Here is a 16,002-nt window from a genome sequence, read left to right on the forward strand (position 1 = left end):
CAAAAATGATATGGCCTTATCTTAAAAGAGTGGTAAATCAACTAATCAGAGAGTACAAATATGTATTGTGTCCCACCTTACCTATGAAAGCCATTCTTGGGGCTTTTCTCCAATATAACAACACCTACTTTTCTCTCGTGTCCAAATCTGTCTCTTCCATCCCCTGTACAAGCTGCTAACCCATCCCTACCTGCTTTGGGGTCTAATGGTGGTCTTTCAGGACAGCTGTAACACAATCATTACTACCAAGGTATCAATTGCAACATATGTATAGATGCTATAGGTAAAATTCCTAGCCTCATCCCCAGGATACTTTCCACCCCAAATCACTTTATGGCTATATTAAATTGCCCCTTGGAGAAGACCTGTGCTTTAGGGTATTGATTGCTGAGTAAGAGTCCTGCTTCACCTCTTTTTTGTTTTGGGTAGATCCAAGTAAGTCTCATTGTATGAGCAGGAATAAATGGGTAGTGATTTACATATCAGATGGAATTGCATTATGTTTTTCCCCAAACCTAACAGTCTTCTGAATTTCACAATTTCTGTTGAAGGTATCACCAGTCCTCAGGGTCTTAACCCATATTGTCATCGTTAATTTTTCACTCACCACAAATATCCAAGCAAATGCCAACTCTTGTCTTTGTCCTTACAACAATTCTTGCATCTCTGCCCCTCTCTACTTACAGAGTATCCCCTTAGTTCTGTTCTTCATCATCTCTTGCCTGGATTATTCCAAAAGCTTCCTATTTTTCTCCATGCCTTAAGTCTCCCCTGTGATTTTTCCAGGTCTAACCATGTCATTCTCCTAAAAATAAGCTCCAGTATCTCCTTATTACCTCTAGTCAAATATTATTTCATCCTTTATCTTTTTTTTCTTAAATTTCTATTTTTTGCATGAATTGCATAATGTTTATAATTATTAGCATAGTATTAGATATACATAATGTTAAATAAATAAGAATACACATGTTAAGGGAATACTTAGAATATTGGGTTTTCAAACTCTCTAGGAACCTAGTATTGTTCAGCAAATCCAGTTGGGCCAGTTTAAAATTCTACTAACCATAGTCTTCTCTCACAGTCTATTCAGATGATAGAGCTTAGGAACTGGCATAGGAAAGACCTAAGTTCAAAACTGATCTCAAACACTTCTAGCTGTCGATCCTGAGCACACTGGTTGCCTCAGTTTTCAACACAGTGGAAGATATATAAAATGACTATATTCTTCTTGATCTGTAATATTGCCATTTTTCTTTTAATCTTTGCCATTCTGAATAATATAAGCTTGAACTTCCAATTTTATATATATCTTACTATGTGCTGGGCACTGTTCTAAGTAGCACTTGTACAAATATTATTTCATTTGATCCCCACAACAATCATTCAAGGCAGGGATTATTATTGTCCTCATTTTACAATTGAGGAAACTGAAGCAACCTGTAAAAAAAATTGATAGCTTGGATTTCTCTTGCAAAGTTGTCTATTCATATCTTTTGACTGTTTATCATTTACTAGAGCTTTTGTTCTTATATGTGTCAATTCCTTTATGACTTGGTGATGTAATCTTTTTTTAGAGAAATTTGCTGCAAATATTTTTTTGGCCCACTTAACTACTTCCATTGTAATTCTAAAAGTATTTCTGGTATTAGTGTAAAAAGCCTTGCAATTTCAAAAATAAAATAAAAACTGTCCATTTTATATCCTGTGAGGATTTTTGTTTTGGTCCTTGAATCTTCATATTGTCTATTTTGATTCAAAACAGGCCTTCTTGTTTTGGTCAGGAACTCTTCCTTATCCATAATTGTAACTCTCATTTAATTTGTTGATGATATGACTTTTTAAACTCACATTGAGCTTAGGATGGCATATTATATAAGATGATCTAAGCCTAATTTTCCCCAAAGTGCTTCCCAATTTTCCCATAAGTTTCTCCCCTAAATAATGACTCCTTATCTCAGTAGTTTGTATTCTGGGGTTTATCAAACCTTCTGTTATTGTATTCAGTTGTTTGTGTGACATATATACTTGTTCTGTTCTATTGATCAATTTTTCTATTTTGAAACTAGTACTGAATTGTTTTGCTTTGGAATACAATTTGAGATTTGTTACAAACCAGGTATCTCTTTATGCTTCTAATTTTTAATCAGTGATCAGCTCTCTCAGGACTCATCTGAAAAGCAGAAAATGGCAAAAATGGATATTAGACTCTTCATGACCCTATTTGGGGTTTTCTTGCTAAAGAAACAGCATGAATCAGTGACTCTGATCCAAAAGGCCTAAATATCCCTAATCAGGTTCATTAGATTTTCGTCATTAATCTTCAGCAAAATATGGATGAGTTTATAGGATCAATGGGAATGTTCACAGTGTCCATAGGAAGACATAATCAAGATACTAACCAAGGAATTGCCTTTCTTTAAGCTCATCAAGGTGATGAACCCATTATATTTTTTCTTCCCTTCTCTTTTTTCCATTTCCTCCCCCATATTTTGACTGTTTTCCAATTAACACTGAGCATTTTTTTGAACTCTTTTTATAGTGGCAAAGATTGTTGTTGTCATTGTTTGTCTTTCATTCTTGAAGAGGACCATGACATCAGGGAAATGATGCCGTGACAGGCAAGTAAATAAGATTTAAGTGAGGGAGGAAAGTGCAAAGTCACCAGCCTGACTTTCTCCTCCAGGGCCATGTGGATCCAGGGGCAATGAAGACTAAAGGGGTGCCCATTAATTAGAGGCATATATAAAAAAATTATGGTATGTGAATGTAATGGAAAACTACTGTGATATAAGAAATAATGAAAGATTGTTTCAAAGAAGCCTGAGAAGACTTATATAATGAACTGATACAGACTGAGGGACCAGAATCAGATCTTCAAATTCTAATTCCTATGATAACAATGCTAATAGAGATATTGGAAGTATTTCCACTCTGAAGTCTTCTAGCAATTAGCAGTTTTCCTCTAGTCCTCCAAGAACTTGCATAAGATCCAGTTACTTTAGATCTAAGGAAACTCATTTAATACAAATGGCATTTATTATACCCCTTCCATGTGCAAGACAGTGTGCTAAGCCTTGGGAACACAAAGGCAAAAAAAAAAAGGGGGGGATATATCCTTTATACTTATGGAACTTAGATGTTACCTGAGGCTACAACATATAAACAGATACATTTATATGCTATAATCTGAGAAAGGAGAAGACACTAATAAGAGATGAGAAGGGGAACCAAGCTTTCTAAAAAATCTGAGTTTTTAAGAAGGCTAGAGATTCTAAGAACCTTTTTGATGGATCTCTGAAATTCAAATTTTAGCTCACATTTGCACAACACCTTAAGGTTTGTGAAGTGTTTCATTTGATTCCGCAATAACCCTATAAAGTAGATACTATTATCACCCTCATTTTATAGATGGAAAGAATTGGAATTCAGGTTCACACAAATCACAAATATCCAAGGAAAGATTTGAATTCCATTTCTCTTGATTCTAAGTCCTATGTTCATTCTAAGTCCTATGTTCTATCCTCTTCACTGGAGGTATAAAATACCTCACCTCATATTGAAGTACTAGTTGAACCATATTAAAATGTAATTGAGAGGAGCAGCTAGGTGGCGCAGTGTTTAGAGCACCAGCCTTGAATTCAGGAGGACCTGAGTTCAAATCCAGCTTCAAACACTTAACACTTCCTAGCTGTGTGACCCTGGGCAAGTCACTTAACCCCAGACTCAAAAAAAAAAAATGTAATTGAGAAATATTTAACAAAACAAATAAAAACAATAAAATGTAAATAATGTTAACATGTAGTAAGTATAGTTTAGTGACCTGCATTTCATTTTGAGTTTGACACCACTCCTCTGCTTCTCTGGTCCATTTGTGATCTTTTACTAGTTCTTCAAGGTTGGGTTTTTTATAAAAGTCATGGGAATCACTTATTACATTTGATAGATCTTTGTTAACATTTTGAAGAAACCAGCAAAGTAACCAATAATCTAATCTAATCCCCTTGGAATCATTCTATTTTATTCCTGATAGCCTTAGAATCAAATGTGACTTTATTATTTGCCTCTAGGCAGAGCTTGTCATGAAAGGATCCTTGACTAGGACTACTCAAAGCAGCTGGTGTGATCAAATTGACCCCTGGAAGCAAATTTTGACCCATCCTAATAATTATCCCCTAGTTTATCATTTGGCAAATGGCAAACACTAACTTGTATTCCAGTGCCTGGAAATAGCTAATTCATATCACATGGGGTTCAGCTTGATTTGGTTAGTTAAGAATGGTCCCTAAAGAATACTCTGAATTTGGGAAGGAAATCTGAAGATTTGTGGGGAATAAAGAATTACAGCACCATTTTCAAAAACTTAAACAAAAGTTCCTAAACAAAACCTAACTTCTCAATCACCTAAGAAAATAAATTAACAAATTGGACAAGGCACTAAACCAATGGAACAAGAACAAACATTGCTAAGGTAAATGATTTATATCAAAGGTAAAAGTATACTTCAACAGTGGATGATCCCATTTCAACAGGTGATGTCAATGTTTATATCATTTGGCCAAAATAGATATGGCATAAGGGTGTCTAGGCTGGAAGGAGCTGTTCTCATTGGTATGTGGAACAGAATGAATACATCCTAGGTCTTGGGCATATTGCAATTCTGGTATCTTTGGAAAGAAAAAAAAAAAACCTCATGAAAAGATTTATTACCAGTGGCCATTTTTGGCAACAGATGAATATCTCAATAAGAACAAAAATACTATACTCAAGCTTCTTGAGGTTTTGGTTTGGCCTGCTTCTAATCATGACTCTGAATGCTGGCCTTCAAAATAACACAATCACATTGAGTTAGTCTCTTTTGACTTGTTATGGAACATATGTTGGAAAAAACAGTATGTGGGTGTAAAGCAATTGGGACTAAAAAGAATGCTATTTAGGCAGATCCAAGAAAGAACACTAGAGTTCTGGTCATGTAAAGAGGGTGATTATCTGGACAAAGTGCTTTTACTTGGCTACATATAAGAACAATAGTCCAACTAGCATGAAGAGAAAGGAATAGGATGTGTGTAATGAGCTTGCCGATTTGGACTCCTCACTTCCTAAAGTACTCACTCTCTCCTTGTTGAAAGAATTCTTGCTTTATATTCACATCATAGCTCAAAGTATTCAACTGTTATTTCTCTTCTCCATATAATCTGTTTAAAATAAGTGATGATAGATGATTACACCAATATAGATTGATGTTTGTTATTTCATCCCCATCATGGTATTGACAAAGAGCAGACCAGTATGATAGATAGAGGACAAGAGTCTATCCACTCAAGAACACCTGGGATCACATAATACATCTGATACTTTATCACTCTTGGCTGGGAAGATGTCTTCTGGTTAAATGAAATTTAATCAGTACATTGCTTGAGGCTCATTAGCAACAGTGCTCTAAGTCAGCTTATCTATTAGCATCAATACTCTAAAAGAAGTTGCCAGAAATCCTCTAGGAATATGACCTACCAATATGACTAGGTTTAGGGAATTAGTCTCAGAAGGTGTGCTAAAAGTGCAAGAAACATTATGAGTAACATTGCAGAAATGTGGTGCTAATAAATTCCCACTAAAGTTCAATATATTTAAAAGGGAGCAATGTATTTAAAAAGAATAAGAAAAGTAGAGAATTATTCTCAAGAGAGGGTAGAATAGAGCCCTTCAGTAACCAACACTTAAATCCTGATGGAGACAACTTTTGTCTTATTTTCTTTTGCTTTTAGAAATAGAGTATAACCATACACCAAGGTCAAGTCAAAATAGGTTCATGACCTAGGAATAAAGAATGAGATTATAAATAAATTAGAGGAACATAGGATAGTTTTACTTCTCAGACCTGTGGAAGAGGAATGAATTTATGTCCAAAGAAGAACTAGAGATCATTATTGATCACAAAGTAAAAAACTTTGATTATATCAAATTGAAAAGTTTTTGTACAAACAAAACTAATGCAGATAAGATTAGAAGGGAAACAATAAACTGGGAAAACATTTTTACAGTCAAAGGTTCAGATAAAGGCCTCATTTCCAAAATATATAGAGAATTGACTCTAATATATAAGAAATCAAGCCAATATCCAATTGATAAATGGTCAAAGGATATGAACAGACAATTCTCGGATAAAGAAATTGAAACTATTTCTAGTCATATGAAAAAATGCTCCAAATCATTATTAATCAGAGAAATGCAAATTAAGACAACTCTGAGATACCACTACACACCTGTCGTATTGGCTAGAATGACAAGGACAGGTAATGCAGAATGTTGGAGGGAATATGGGAAAACAGGGACACTGATACATTGTTGGTGGAATTGTGAATACATCCAGCCATTCTGGAGAGCAATTTGGAATTATGCCCAAAAAGTTATCAAACTGTGCATACCCTTTGACCCAGCAGTTTTGCTACTGGGTTTGTATCCCAAAGAGATCTTAAAGAAGGGAAAGGGACCTGTATGTGCAAGAATGTTTGTGGCAGCCCTCTTTGTGGTGGCCAGAAACTGGAAACTGAGTGGATGCCTATCAATTAGATATTGGCTGAATAAATTGTGGTATATGAATATTATGGAATATTATTGTTCTGTAAGAAATGACCAACAGGATGATTTCAGAAAGGCCTGGAGAGATTTACATGAACTGATGCTGAGTAAAATGAGCAGGATCAGATCATTGTATACTTTAACAACAATACTATATGATGATCAATTCTGATGGACGAGGTCATTTTCAACAATGAGATGAACCAAATCAGTTCCAATAGAGCAGTAATGAACTGAACCAGCTACACCGAGCAAAAGAACTCTAGGAGATGATTATGAACCACTAAATAATTTCCAGTCTCTCTAATTTTGTCCGCTTGCATTTTGGATTTCCTTCACAGGATAATTGTACACTATTTCAAAATCCAATTCTTTTTGTACAGCAAAACAACTGTTTGGTCATGTATACATATATTGTATTTAATTTATACTCTAGCATATTTTACATGTATTAGTCAACCTGCCATCTGGGGGGGAGAGGGAGGGGAAAAATTGAAACAAGGGCAATTGTCAGTGTTGTAAAATTACCCATGCATATATCTGGTAAATAAAAATTATTAATTAAAAAAAATTGAGTATAGCAAGAAGATCTGCATATATAGGATCCCTATAAACTCTTCATTTATAAGTGCTTCAGAGAGCATACTACTGGATTTTGAATAATGATCTAATGAGTGATTGAAGAAATATTGAGATAGAAGAGAATTTAAAAATTAATGGGACCATAATGTATCATTTTATGCTATGCCTCATTTTACAAATGTAAAAACTGATGTCCAGGGAGTTTAAATGACCTCCCTAAGGTTGTACAGATTAGCAGAAAAAACAGTATCCAAATATAAGTCCTGTAGGGTCTAAACCCAGTGCTCTTTCCACTATACTATTCTAAGCCCTGACACATAAGTTCCCAGGCTAATGAATTTAGCACAACAGTGATTTTTATACAGTTGTTTCATAATACTCATTATCAAAATGATAAATAAGTGACACATAAATTGATGCAGTCAAATAAGTAAAGTTAAGCAAAAAACATACACAAAGTCTACAACAATGTAAATGAAAAGAAAAGCAATCACAAAACAATGTAAAAGTGAATGTATGATAGTACAAAGAACAAGTAATCATAGTTTGATGGAAGAGATTTAGGAAGGCAACTCCACACAAACACTTCTGTTTTCCACAGGTGTGGAATATTGCATCAGTTTTCAGATTTTTTAGATTCATTTATTGATTTCACTAATCATTTTTTCTCTTTTTCTTTCTTAAAATATTTTTGATATGTAGGATCCTTCTTTGGGAGGAGAAATGGAGATAGAAAAGGAAATTTAGGTGATATAAATCAGACATCAATAAAAATTTGTTTTAAAAAAACACAAATGTTTTTGAATGTCTCTCTCAACAAGGCAATGAATGCTGTTGTAGTTTTAAGAACCAAATGCAATGTTGACAAAAGCATCTTGAGCTGCTAGTTTGAAAGACAGTTGAGAAATTACTTATTACAAATTGCTTCTCCCTATGGAGTTAGGAAGAAAATACGTGTTATGTGATCTATGAGAATCTGTGAAGAATATGTATAGAAAATAGAGGAGGTGACATGAAAATTTTTTCTCATCAAAACTGTCATAAAATATGTTATAAAGAAATGTTACAAATAAAATTCTAAAAACAGTTTTTGAGAAGCTGGCAAGAATAGTATATTAGAAAGACTGTTTCCTATGATTACTGAAGAGAAAAAAAAAGATTAATCCGGGTTATTTCCTAAGAGACTATATTTAACTTTTATCTTGAGGGAAAAAAAATGAAGAATATTATTCTGATACTTTAATCAATATCTGGAAGAAATTTAATGGTGTGAAACTGAGTTTCCAGTCAAATAAAAAGTAATTATCTATTGTTATACTGAGGGTTTGAGGTGATTTGGGCTATGATGTTTGTCATGGTCAAAATATTATAAATTATTATATATGTCTTTGCTTTATTATTTCTTTCATTTATTAATACACACACATACATATATTCAATGATGTTGACATATATTTAATTATAGGGAGATAGGAATAACCACCTATGGAAAAGTTAATTCATTCAATATTTAATATTGAATGAATGAGGATTGAGACTTGAGATAATTAATTAATAAGAAAAAAGTTGCAAATTATTTATGAAAAACAAATTATCCAAACATATCTCTGTAGCAGGCAGGGATTATATTAATATCTTAGTATTATTCTAGTAGGATAATACTAAGGAGGATAAAAGTAAATCAGAGAATGAGAGAAGTGGCACACTGAAGAGTGATTTAAAAGATCAGATATCTTCATATTATTTTATAACAAAAGGAGACATGTCTATCCTTTCCAACTTGCTGCTCATGTGTTCCTATTGTTTCTCTCAGAATGTAAGCTCTTTGAGGATAGTCACTGTTTTGTTTTTGTCTTTGGGTCCCCATCCAAAACTTTGTAATTTTAACCACCAGTAAGTGCTGACATCTCTTTAAAATAAACTATTTGGACATGATGGTAGAGGTTCATTCCAGCTCTATAATCCTAGGAATCCTTTTGTAGGCTTAAAAATCTCTTTGAAACTGAATCTGTTCTTTAAGTTTAGATAGGAAAGAAAATATAGAATAAAGGAAACAACATAATACTTGGAATTAGAGCATCTAGGTTTCAGTTCCAACTCCACTCAATAATCCCTAGCATTTATGTAGGACTTGGAATGTTGCAAAGAGTCTTAAGCTAATTTAAATAAATTGTCTCATTTGATCCTTATGGCAATCTTGTAAAGTAGGTACCAGGGATGTGGGATAGAGTTTGGACTTGTGATTTCATTCATGCAGAGAATTCCCAATATGAAAACTCCTATTACTAAATGTAGGTCATCAATTTGCTTTTAACCTTTTAACCAGTGGCCCAAGACACCAAAAAATTAGTAGTTGTTGTTTTTTTTTTTTAATCTGTGGTCACTCAGTTGCTGTATATCAAAGCCAACACCATGATCTTCCTAATTCTGAATGCTACCAAGCATGATTAATCAATGATAACTTGTAATTTGTTAATTAGAAACAAATTATCTGAATATATTCCTGTATCAGGCAAGAATTAGGAAGGAGAAAAGGAATCAGAGAACAATTAAAGTGGCAGGCTGAGGAATGACAGATCCTCATTTTATTGTCTTATAGAAGGGGACATGCTTCCTCTCAAGAGAGATTTAACAGTTACCATTATTTCCATTTTATAAGTGAGGAAATTCTGACTTAAAAGAGTTTAAGTAACTTGCCCATGATTATAAAATCAGTACCATATAAAGGATTTGAATCTAGTCCCTCTGACTTCAGTGATGACACTTTAATTACTATATTTGCAATTTACTATCTGTGTGACTATGAACAGATGCAACCCTTTTAGGCTAAATGGGAATAATTATTTCTAAAGCTATGTATCTTTCTTCCCAATTTCTATCTTACTGTGAAAAGGACAAGATCTGGACCCATATTCCCCATTAAAGAGATCACCTGGATGGGAAAACTCCCTCTACAAATAAAGATCAACTAACTCTTCAGCTCATAGTGCTAGAGAGGATATCAAGAGGTTAAATGACTTACCCAAGGTCACACAGCTATTAGCTGTCAGAAGTAGGACTTAAAAGCTAGATCCAACTGGCTCTGAGTCTAGCTCACTGTTTACTATCCCAGGCTGCTATTTAGTCTATTCCCTGTCATGCAAACATAAGATCTTATATTATCCACACATTTGGGTTTTATTCAATGGAGGCATTCTTATATTTAAGTCTGCACTGGAAGATTGTCTTCATATTTAGATGGCATAAAAATGCCTGTTATAATAAAAGATTATTTATTGTTTCTATTGGTTCTTTGTATTCTTATTATGGTTTTACAATTGGCAGTTAAAAATGCAGTTGACTACAAATGATCCAAATGTCTTAGAGATCAGCTATGGTATTAATTTGGTTTAATATTAATGTTCTGGACATTATTCATGGCAAGGTTAAAAATATCATAAAAATCAAATGAAGTACATATGTTTTAGCTAATTTTTGAACAAACAATTTGGCCATTAAAAAATTCTTTTTGAAAAAAATTATATGACCCAGAGAGTCCATTCTCATAGTGAAATTAAGTATGAGTTAAGAGCATGTTCTAAATGGAGTAGTTCTTTAGAAGATCAAGACTTGTCATTTATTAAGCTTAAAATTAATCCAGTTTAACTGAAAGCAGGTCAAAAAGGCACTTGAAAGTAGGAGAAAAGTATTGGTTTTGGATCATTTTAATGCTAAAACACACATTCAGATGATTTACAAAAGACAAACTAACAATTTGTTCACCAATATTCTGCCAACTCTGATATTAAAGAAGCAGCATATTATCCCATGAAAAATAAAAATGGTTTTAGATGTAACCTGAGCCTGTTTTTCAAACCAGAAAAATTGTGCAAGGCAAACATGTTCTGATTTATAATAGACTTGTTTCATTGGACCCATGGTGCTTCTGTCTGTCAAGCCCACTTGTAGCAATATCCATCTCAGTAAAAAGCAATGATCATGCAGATTCTACTTAGCCAACAGCAACACAAAATTTTCTACATTGATGTTAAGGATTTGGCTCACCTTGGACCCAAAGAAACTTATAGGAATTAAGAATTTAATCATTCCATTCTTTTTTTTCTAATCTTCTTTTCTTGCTTCCCTCTATCCTTCCTTCCCCTTTTCTCCCTTCCTCCCTTCCTTCCCTTTCTTCCCTTCCTTCCTTTTCTTTCTTCCTTCCTTCCCTTCTTCCTTCCCTTTTTTCTTTCTTCCTTCCCTTCTTCCCTTCTTCCTTCCTTTCTTTCTTCCCTTCTTTCTTCCTTCCTTCCTTCCTTCTTTTCTTTCTTTCTTTCTTTCTTTCTTTCTTTCTTTCTTTCTTTCTTTCTTTCTTTCTTTCTTTCTTTCTTTCTTTCTTTCTTTCTTTCTTTCTTTCTTTCTTTCTTCCTTCCTTCCTTCCCTTCTTCCCTTCTTTCTTTCTTTCTTTCTTCCCTTCTTCCTTCCTTCCTTTCTTTCTTTTCTTTCTTCTTTCTTTCTTTCTTCCCTTCTTTCTTTCTTCCTTCCCTTCTTTCTTTCTTCCCTTCTTTCTTTCTTCCTTCCCTTCTTTCTTCCTTCCTTCCTTCCTTCCTTTCTTTCTTTCTTTCTTTCTTTCTTTCTTTCTTTCTTTCTTTCTTTCTTTCTTTCTTTCTTTCTTTCTTTCTTTCTTTCTTTCTTTCTTTCTTTCTTTCTTTCTTTCTTTCTTTCTTTCTTTCTTTCTTTCTTTCTTTCTTTCTTTCTTTCTTTCCTTCTTTCTTTCTTCCTTCCTTCCTTCCTTTCCTTCCCTTCTTCCTTCCTTCCTTCCTTCCTTCCTTCCTTCCTTCCTTCCTTCCTTCCTTCCTTCCTTCCTTCCTTCCTTCCTTCCTTCCTTCCTTCCTTCCTTCCTTCCTTCCTTCCTTCCTTCCTTCCTTCCTTCCTTCCTTCCCTCCTTCCTTTCTTGCTTTCTTGCTTTCTTTTTCTTTCTTTCTTCCTCCTAGTGTGCTCTTTTTCAATAGGGAGGGGAAAGAAGAATAAATATTAGGCAGAGGGTGAGAGGACCTCATTATTATACTTTCACATTCTACTGTAATTTCTCCTCAGAGTGATTCTCCATTCTAACTTGAGCTAACCTCACCCAGATTACCCACCAGGCTAATGGGATCTGTCCTCAAGATTACTGTTCTCTCAGCCAGCACAGCAATTTGAAAGTGAAATTTTGAGTCCAATTTTGTTGTTCAAGGTTAGTAAAAGCACACTGAAAACTACTTCTGGCATCCAGAAACCAGTGAACATATTGTGAGGGATGCATACCTTCTTATATGCATGAGTAAATAGTAGAAGGTAATTAGCACTGTGAATATCTGGTTCACTTGTTCCTCCTACACACAGGTCCCTGTAATATGAATAATATTAATTTGTAGAATTATTTAGATCCAAAAAGTATTTTAAACTACTTGACTTAAAAAAAAATCATATCTTAAAAATAACTATTTTAAGCCAAATAGGTAGATAAACAGATTTATAATGAGAAACTTACTAATAAAGGAATTCCTTAGAATTCCTTTATTATTTTTATTATTATTTATGCAATATTATCTGCCTATTGTATATCCACTTGGAGACCTGAAATCAAAGCATATCTGTTCTCGGATAATGCTCTGATATTAGCTATGTGATTGTGGCCAAGTCATTTAATTTCTTTGAATCTCAGTTTTCCCATCTCTAAAATTATTATTATTATTTTTTTTTTTGCCAAATCTATTGTTCTAGCATCTACTTCACAAAGTTTTAAGAATCAGTAGTAATGGCTGACATCTCTATAGGCTTAAAGAGACAAAATCATAGCTTCACAGATTTAGAACAGGAAAGGAGCTCACTAGCTTTCTAGTCCTACTGTGCTCATTGTACAAATGGTACTGAGGACCAGAGGGTCAAATGATTTATATAGCAAACCACACTATATACACATATGTATATATATATATATATATATACACATATATATGCACACACATATATATATACATATGTATATATACACACATATATATACATAAGTATATATATACACATATATATACATATGTATATGTACACACACATACACACACACACATATATATATATATATATATATATACATATGTATATATAAAATCTTATTTAAGCCTCACAAAATTCTAGGAAATAGGCTTTACATATACTTTTCTTCCCAGTTTATAAAATGAATAACTCAGGTACAGAAAATTCAAATGATAGCTAGTGTCAGAGGCAGAATTCAAATGAAAATTTTCCTGACCTTGTAACATACTGAAGATTAAACCAAGCAACTTCTCATATTAAACTAGAGATGATATATGTAAAGTCCTTTGAGAGGGAGAGAAAGAGGGAACAAACATTAAGCACGTATTGTGTGCTAAGCATTTTACATATATCTCATTTGATTTCACTTATATAATTATATATGTCAAATATTAGTAACCTTCCCATTTTAAAAATAAGAAATTTAAGAAGAGAAAAATCAAGAGTTTTAGAATTCTGGAAGGAAAGATCCTGCTTAGAAGAAATTATGCATCTGACTCCTTAGAAAGGAAAATCTGAAGACTCTTCAACAGATTTAGACTTTCATTTACAATGTTATGTGGTACTGTGCTTGTTGAATAAAGGAATGTGAGTTTTTCTCACTTAATGTGGTGAATTATATTATTTATTCATAGAATGTTGGGGCTGGAAGAAATCTGAAGATCATCTAATCTAACTTGGTATTGGAAATGAGGAAACTGATCTCCTGAGAGGTTAAGCAATTTGTCCTAGATCACATGGCTGACTAATGACAGAACTGGGACCGGAACTCAGATTTCTTGGTTCTTAGTCTACTGTCCATTCCACTAATATGACCCTGCTTTTCTGTCTCATTTTAAGGTATTCCTCTCTCAAACTGACTTTTTCTTTTTTCCTTCTGGTAATGGATCAAAGGATAGCATCCAAATTGTAAACTGATGTTACCTCAGGGCATTTAAGCAATATTTGGGGGAGGGCAAAAATGAAAAGGAAAGGGGAAAAAATACCCACCCTTGAACAATTGTTATTTCAATGAGTAAAGCCTCTGAGGCTGCAGAGCCATTCCTTTGTAGGACCAAGGAAGATAGATCATTTGGCTATTCACATAATCAACTTGTGGATAAAAGTGTGTTTATACAGCTGGATAACTCTATAAGGAGCCAGAGCTGAAAACTGGCTGCTAGCAAAGTGTTGGCAGGCACAAGCCCTTTACATATGTTTCCTGTTAAAGAGGATGGACTATACTAATGCTGTCTCTCTCTCTCGTCTCAGAGTCCATGTGCCTGTGTATCATCCCAGGTCACCAGGTGATGACAGCCAAGTCACTTGGTAACACATCCTAAGGGTGTTTTCAGATTTGCTCTCATCTGTGATTTGAAAGCAACATTTTGAATTCAATTTTGTTGAGTCAGGTTATTAAAAGCACACTGAAAACTTTGGCTCCTAAGCTAGGCTCCAGTTATGCAATTAAAAAAGAAGTCTTGGAGAACAGGTCAGTTCTCACTATTCCAGTCCCCTAGCCCCTTGATTTCATTTTTTTTTTTTTCCTTTCTGGTTGAACAGAATCTTTAGGAGAAAAAAAGGTGCCCTTGATATCTGAAGGAAGGCAAAATACTGTGTGGGGTTCCTCTGTAGCATTTTAGCTACTTTGACAAGGAGATTGAAAAATGTCTGGAGTCCTGTATTCAAAATCAGATTCATGGAGAGCATGAAAGTTTGAGATTAACAAGGGGATATAGCTGGACAGAACATATGTTCTGGAATTGAAGAAAACTAGATAAAGATGAGGACTGGACAGACTAACTAACCTTTAAAATATTGCCTCCCTGCACAGAAAACACTAAATGAAACACTAAATAAGCTCATTTATAGTCTCATTGGAGAAATGTGAAAGCTTCTCCTGAGACAACTCCTTAATCAGCAAGAAGCAATCAATCTCTGTTCCCACTCCATATGAAATAATAAGAGAAGATTCCAAACGCTTTATATTTTAAAGTATTCTGAAACTGTTCAAGTCAAGTTATTCCCCAATTAAAGGGAATAAAATGAAAAGAAAATAGACAAAATATAGATAAAACAATGCTTTTATCATTAGGGTAGGAAGAGAAGGAAGTAGGGCAAAAGTCAGGTTTTTCAATCTTTTCCATCTAGTCTAAACCCCTATTGAAGAGTTCATTTTTAGGACTGACCTAAGTGGTTACCACAGAAGTGGTTAAGAAGTTTAGAACAAGGAAGCTCAGAACAGGGGTAGTTTTGGGGTAGAAAATAATGATTTTTATTTTGGGAATGCAAAATTGAAATGCCTCAAAGACAAACAGGTTTAAATAACTAATAGGCAATTGACAATATAAGGCTGGAACTCAGGTGAGAGACTAGGGCTAGATTTATAGATGTGATAGTCCCCTGCATAGAGATGCTTAGTTAATCTTTGGGAGTTTATAAAGTCACCAACCAATAAATAAACATTTAATAAGTCAATACTATGTGCCAATCTTTTTTGGGGGTATTTTTTATCAGTAGTACTTTGTTTTTCCAATTAAATGTAATGATAAAAACTATCATTAAAAATAAAACATCATTTTTGTAAATTTTTGAGTTCCAAATTTTTTTTTTTCCCTCTCTTAAATCCAGATTATTTTATTTATTTATTTTTTTTTTTTGCAACAAAATCCAGAAAGTCTGGCAATTCATTGAACATTTTTTTTTCCCATTCAGGATTATGCTTAGCTTTACTGAATATATTTTTGGCTGCACCTCTAGTACTTTTGCTCTTCAATATATAGTTTTCCAAGACCTGTAGCCTCTTAATAT

General features: G+C 33.8%; 1 long non-coding RNA gene across 2 annotated transcripts in view; it reads right to left on the minus strand.

Annotated features, from left to right (window-relative positions):
• Positions 1–16,002, minus strand: part of LOC141555171 (uncharacterized) — a 33,767-nt gene that overhangs the window by 2,078 nt on the left and 15,687 nt on the right. Inside the window, exon 2 of one of the 2 annotated variants that reach the window (XR_012486084.1) lies at positions 2,114–2,170. This is a non-coding gene — a long non-coding RNA (uncharacterized LOC141555171). Of the gene's footprint in view, positions 1–2,113; positions 2,173–16,002 lie in introns of those variants that run through there. The other variant, XR_012486085.1, reaches the window with a different exon arrangement.

Source organism: Sminthopsis crassicaudata, chromosome 2 (genome assembly GCF_048593235.1).
Source record: "Sminthopsis crassicaudata isolate SCR6 chromosome 2, ASM4859323v1, whole genome shotgun sequence".
Lineage (NCBI taxonomy): Eukaryota > Metazoa > Chordata > Mammalia > Dasyuromorphia > Dasyuridae > Sminthopsis > Sminthopsis crassicaudata.